Source organism: Xiphophorus hellerii, chromosome 11 (genome assembly GCF_003331165.1).
Source record: "Xiphophorus hellerii strain 12219 chromosome 11, Xiphophorus_hellerii-4.1, whole genome shotgun sequence".
NCBI classification, from domain to species: domain Eukaryota; kingdom Metazoa; phylum Chordata; class Actinopteri; order Cyprinodontiformes; family Poeciliidae; genus Xiphophorus; species Xiphophorus hellerii.
The window spans coordinates 4,795,675-4,801,834 of NC_045682.1; positions in this window are offsets into that span (position 1 = coordinate 4,795,675).

Consider the following 6,160-nt stretch of genomic DNA (forward strand, 5'->3'; position numbering starts at 1 on the left):
ATTTTGAAACCTCTGCAGCAGTAAATTACTCTCTTTTATCATTTTATTAATCTGGCGGTGAAAACTTTAAAAGTAAATGTATGAGGCCCCCCTTGTCCCTGCAAGATATCCTGTCACACTCTTAAAAGTTGAGCACTCAGAAGAGAATGATTTTCTTTTGCACAGTATATTTGTGTATGTATTTTTCTTGTTCCAACCATTTTTTGCAGAACAGTTCTGCAACATTTACAATCCACAGAAACAATTGTGCCTTCAGTCCAGCTATATAAAAATTGTTTAAAGCTAGTCTTTAAAAAAATAACTTATGCTTTTTAACATCCACTATAGAAAATTTTATATTAACCTCAATTTTTACTAAGGTGAGGTTTAAAAATAAAGACAAACATTTTACACAGAAGTTTTTTTTCTGTACAGTATGTTATTTGAGGAAAATGAACAGTTTCCAGCTGTATGACAAGAAAAAAATAGTTCTAAAAAATATGACACTTTCACTGACATTCTGTTGTGGAAATTCAATACATGTTCTATGGAAAAAGTACAAAATCTTCATTTATTATTACATCTCTATTTGGGAACATTTGCTGGTTCATTATCAGTTTTAACCAGATATTAAGAGCCACAGGTTACAGGTCGCTAGGTTAGCCTGCCTTTAGTTTTATATCTGCATTTCACAAGTCGGCAAGGAAAACAATCAGACCTCTAAAAATTTGTCATAAAAGCTCGGTCAGCACAGCTCAGTTTACTTATTTGGGAAAGTTTAGTCATTTAAAAATATTCCCCTTCTTGAAAGTACAAGCAGCGGTAATGACGTCCACAGTCAACATCACCTCCATCGCACTAGTCAAAAAAAAAATCCCAAGTTTTTCTACCATCAGCTTGTCTGTTAAAGTGCAGCAGACAGAGCATGCGCAAGAGACAACCAGTGTTAAGCGGAGCCACAGTGAGCTACATTATACATAAGTTGTACGCTGTATGATTTCGTTGCCTCAGAAGCAATTATAACTCTACACAAGACTAAAGCCATACAACGCCAGTGTTTCTCCCGAAATAAAAATGCAGTTATTAACGTCAATCCTCATTAACACGAATGTTTTTAATGGCCATTGCTAGCTAAACTAAAGCTAAGAAAAGTTTCGCCACGACTGAAAGTTTTGCGATTTTTCCCTTTAAAACATATTTAATAAAGTAAATATATACTGCTATAAAAAAAAATAAGAAAGCTCACCGTTTTCACTTGTAGTATCGTCTTCTTTCAAAAGTTAGCACACAAACCAGCAACCATTTCCCCCGGCCTCCTCGAGTTCAGTTAAAACATGACGCCGGCTCCGCCCCCAGGGTGACGTAGAGCAATCATGGACCTTACCACAAGGGCCGCTTTTCATTGGCTGATGCCCATTCTACGTGGTCACGTGCGTGGCCGTCTCACAAACACACGCTTCCTGTTAGCTAAGTACAGCAAAATGGCAGAACTGATACAACTTCTACACCTTGAAGCCTGTCTGCTACACAGTCTTACGTTAGCTAAACAGATCAATATGCAATGTGTCTGTATCTGACATACACTAAAGATTTTATTTTAGCAGAAAAGGCTTTGGACTAAACTGTTACTCTTGTTAGCCACGTTAGCACCAAGTACAGCTAGTCAATCAACCATCGCTGTGTTCAGGGAAACGCTGATTAATAATCGAGAAATAAATATCAAGCCTGGAAACTTGATATCGTAACGGACTGAATGTTATGTTTTTAACTTAATCTTTGCTCGTCTTGCGGGGCGCAGGCGGTTGCCACGGTAACAGGTGAGCTTAAACTACAAAGAGAGAGAGAGAGTAAAAAGGTAGGAGTGGTTTTGAGTTGATCACCTGTTCGGGTTATTTTACCTTTGTTTACCTTTGCTGTGGCTCATTACAGCCGCTGTAGTTTCTAAACGTTGGACTAATGACCTCGTTCGTTTGTGAGTTTACGTCATTCACAACAAACATCAAATAGAACAAATATATTTCATAAAGTTTTAACAAACAAATGGCTTCTACCGCGATAATTATGTGAAATTAAATGAATTATATCCCAACTTCAGAAGATTTGCCTTTACCTTTACAGAGCTCTTTGGTTCCTCCTATCAGCCTGTAGCTTCTCATATTGACGTCATCAAGCCAAATTTCAGATCTACCATAACTGACTGACACCTGCTGGCCTCAGGTTTGCAACCAGCTTGTGACTGAGAAACCAGTAACCTCCTCCCAGATGATGATATGAACTTGTTAGTTCCTCTGTCCATTGTAGTAGCTGATATATTGTGAAAATCCATTAGAAATGATGCACTAATCCAGTCATGTTTACATAGAAACAACGCGCCGCGAGGCTTTGTTTGTGAGACTTGCTGTCACGTGGGTCGGTTGTGGGGGGAGCTTGGTAAGGTCCATTCCAGGGCAACTTGGAATTCCTAGAAAACACGCTGCAGTCAGAGAGATTTTGAGGAAAATAATAGATGATCATTGTCCCAGTTTGTCAGTGGGTAATATGCATTCCTGACAGCCGTTACCCAGAACGTGTAGAGGGCGGAATACAATTTCTTACATTTCCAAAGCCAAAAAGGAATCTGGAATAACGCAAGAAATGGATCCTGGACTGCAGCCCACCTCACCTCCAGTTGAATGAAACTGATGGACGGAAACTACCAAGTTAGTCAGCACCACGAAGGTAACTGGCAGTAACCATCCCAATTTTTCTAACGACTCTTACTGATAGCTCAGTGCTAATGAATCACGGCTGACAGCTAAGCGTCAAATAAGCACAACCCAGTTAAATTAAAACAACAATGCTAAACATCTAATCATTTCCAGATCAATAAGTGAAGGTAGTTATGCTGGATTTTATGCGTGTAGATTCCAACGGTAGCTCTATGGCAGCATGAGAACAGACTGTGCTAACTGCTATATTGGCATTTAAACACCGTTTCATACTATTGTTTATTTCTAAGCATTTTCCTGAAGGCAGATTTTCACAAGCCGGTATTATTTAAGTCATTACTCACCCATATTTTACATGCAAAATGCGTCCCACAGCGTTCACACTCACATCCAACCAGACTTTGTGTCCCTCATTTTTCCTCTTGGGCTTTATCGTTGATTTCTCCATTACTTCCCTCTAATAACCTTATAGACCTGACGTAGGACTAGTTAGAGAATTTTCTTGCCTGCCGTCTTTGCCTCAATGTTGGTTTATAAGACAAAAATGACTCAAAAAAAGTCTTGGGTAACACATTGAGGTCCATTAGTCTGCCATAGTAACATTTGGCCTGTCGGAGGACAGCTCTACTTCTGCAAGGGGGCGTTATGTCAATTGCCAATATTTTAGAAAATTGCCAATAATTGTCCAATTAATAAGACCTATGTATTGTGATACATAGGTCTACATCTAAATTTACAGCATGATAATAACAGCTCTGCAGAGATTTAATTTTTCAGGACAAAATTTAACTTCTACCTATATTTTGTCTAAATTCTGTTACGCAAGTTATGTTTCAGTGACTTTTTTGATCAAGGGCATTTTAAGTTGCTTTTTATTATGAATTTGGGGCTCAAAGCCGGGGCTGCACGATATCAAGGAACTACCTTGTTGTCTTAGCATTGCTGAAAATTGTGACAATGACTTCAATTATGATTAACCAACCTTTTCCTGACTTGCGTGGCTTTCACTTTCATGAAAAAACAACACAAGTTGAGGTGGCTCCAGGTTTCATCTTTCCAACACCTTACCTGCAGCTCTCACTCATCTTCCTGGGAGTTTTTCAGTAATTCACACCTTGGGACATCTGATCAGACCGACTCACATGGCATCATTAGGGAGTTTTTTTTTAAAAAATGTCAAGCAACAATAAGCCAAACATTGGGCTGAATAGAGGCAACAGCCAGTATCTCATGTATCCCAGATGCCCCATGAGTCGTCTCCAGTGACCCTATTGTGATATTGTTCTTACTACAAATACTCTTACTTCTGGAGTTCAACTGGAGAAGCTTGTTGATGAGAGCTGAAATGTCTTCAAGAAACAATAAAATCAATTCAAGTCCAGATGCCTGCCAAGTTGGCAGAAAGTTAGTTCTGTGCTGAAAAAGGTAATAATTTCACTGATTCTCAGCAAATTTAACTCACAAAGGAAGTAGAGCATCTTTTATTTAAAGTGTATGAAAAAAAGTCAGAATTTAAAACTGCTGTACTATTTTTAATCAAAAGGGAAGGTTAAGCAAGTTATATCAAACATCTAAATATCTGACCAAATAAGACAAAAAATGTCTCCATCTTAAGAAAGAAACACACTTGACGTATCTGTATGTCTTTTTTCTTTTGTCCGGCTTAAATGTTCAGATCAAAAACAATGTTAATACAAGACAACAATGACCTATGTAAGTGCAAAATGCATTTTAACCCTTTTAAAAATGACTCAGACTTGATTGAACAGGTAAAGGGACATGAATCATGTGGGGGAAGTTTCATTTTAATTCCCCTTTCACTTCATTTCCCTTTGGGATTAATAAGGTTTTTTGAATTTGAATTTAAATTCGTTGTTTATTTTTTCATTGATTTCCCTGAAGGTCTGAAAGTGATGGCTTCTGGCTTAAATATCCAAAATTAAAAAAACTTCTGACACCGAGTCCTGAGATAACAGATTCAAAAGTTAAACTTTCAGACTCTTAAAAATATAACGTATCGTCTGGAATGGATAAAAACTGGTCCTTAGTTTGCCTTTCGCAGGACATGAAAACTAATTTGAAATGCAGAGTAGTTTTTGTCCAACTGTTTGCCACCTCTTTTTCATTCCAACAGGTTTTACTGACTGCAGTTAGGGATCATATATTTACTTAAACTTGTCCTGAAATCAGCTTCAGCAGCCAAAAATATATTTAAAAAGTCCTGAACGCTCTCCTGCTGAGACTCATAAAAACATATTTACTGCCGTGGAGAGAGCGGGGTTCATAATGGTTGGAGACTGTGGGCTTGCTGTCAGAGGTTTGTTGTCTCAGCTTTCTTGTAAAAACCTCACTGCACACTCCACGCCGGCGTTTTTCCTCCTCAAGCTGAAAGTGATCCAGCCTGCAGAGGCTGATGGGTCGACCTCAACCTGCACACATGTGGCTTTATTTAGGCGCGTGCTGACTTATCGGCCTGCAGGCCTGAACCCCTGCTTGGAAAACGATGACTGAGTCTGACAGGACATCGCAGTTTACTCTCACTGCTGCTGACTCATCCGAACATGAAAAAAAAACTACGCAAGATTGGTAAACATTTGCAGCTGGAAGCGTCACGAAAGTTGCGTCAACGATGTATCAACACCGGAAAGCTGGATACAAATGCATGCGACGCATTTAATTTCCTGTTTTTTTTTTTTTTTGTAAAAACAATTTCATTTTCAGCTTTATTCTGTGTTAGTCCAACATGAAATTCCAATGAAATGTATTTACGTTTGTGTTTATGTCGTGACAAAATGTGAACGTGACAACGTTCTCTCAATTTATGTGAAATAAATAAAAAGTTTTATTGTTGAAATTGAACTGAAATACCCAATCAAATACATTACAATTCAAATTCAAACATACTTTATTGATCCCAAGTGGAAGTTAAATAATATAAAATGTTCATTGCCTGAGTAAAATAGTCATTTATAAAGGTGGGGGAAAAAAGAAATCTTCCACCTACAGTAATGCTGCTTTACTGATTCTGATGCCACTGAATGATTAAATTAACTAAAATCACAAAATCTGGAGGTAGTTTAAAAGTAAAATTTAATTTAAAAAATAAAACACATCCTTTAAGGTTCTTAAGATTTGCACCAACAGATGTGTGTGAAATGTAAAACTAATGCAGTTACTCATGCTGCAGTGTTGTGCTAAACAATTATTTAGATAAATAAAGAAACTATTATATGTCTGCGTTCCCAAAGAAACAAAACAGCTAATAGGAGAACGACGTTAGGGCTGCATTGTGTGTTGACTTGTATGGTGAGTTTCTGAACATGCGAGTGTGAATAAAGCAACAGCGTGTTGGTGAATCATACGATACATTAATAAATTACAAATAAGTTCAGGCTTGACGAGTAGATTAAAATGTCTCGCGGGTAAAACGCAGCTGGAGACAGTTTGGCGTTTGGTGGTCTGTTACTCTGCAG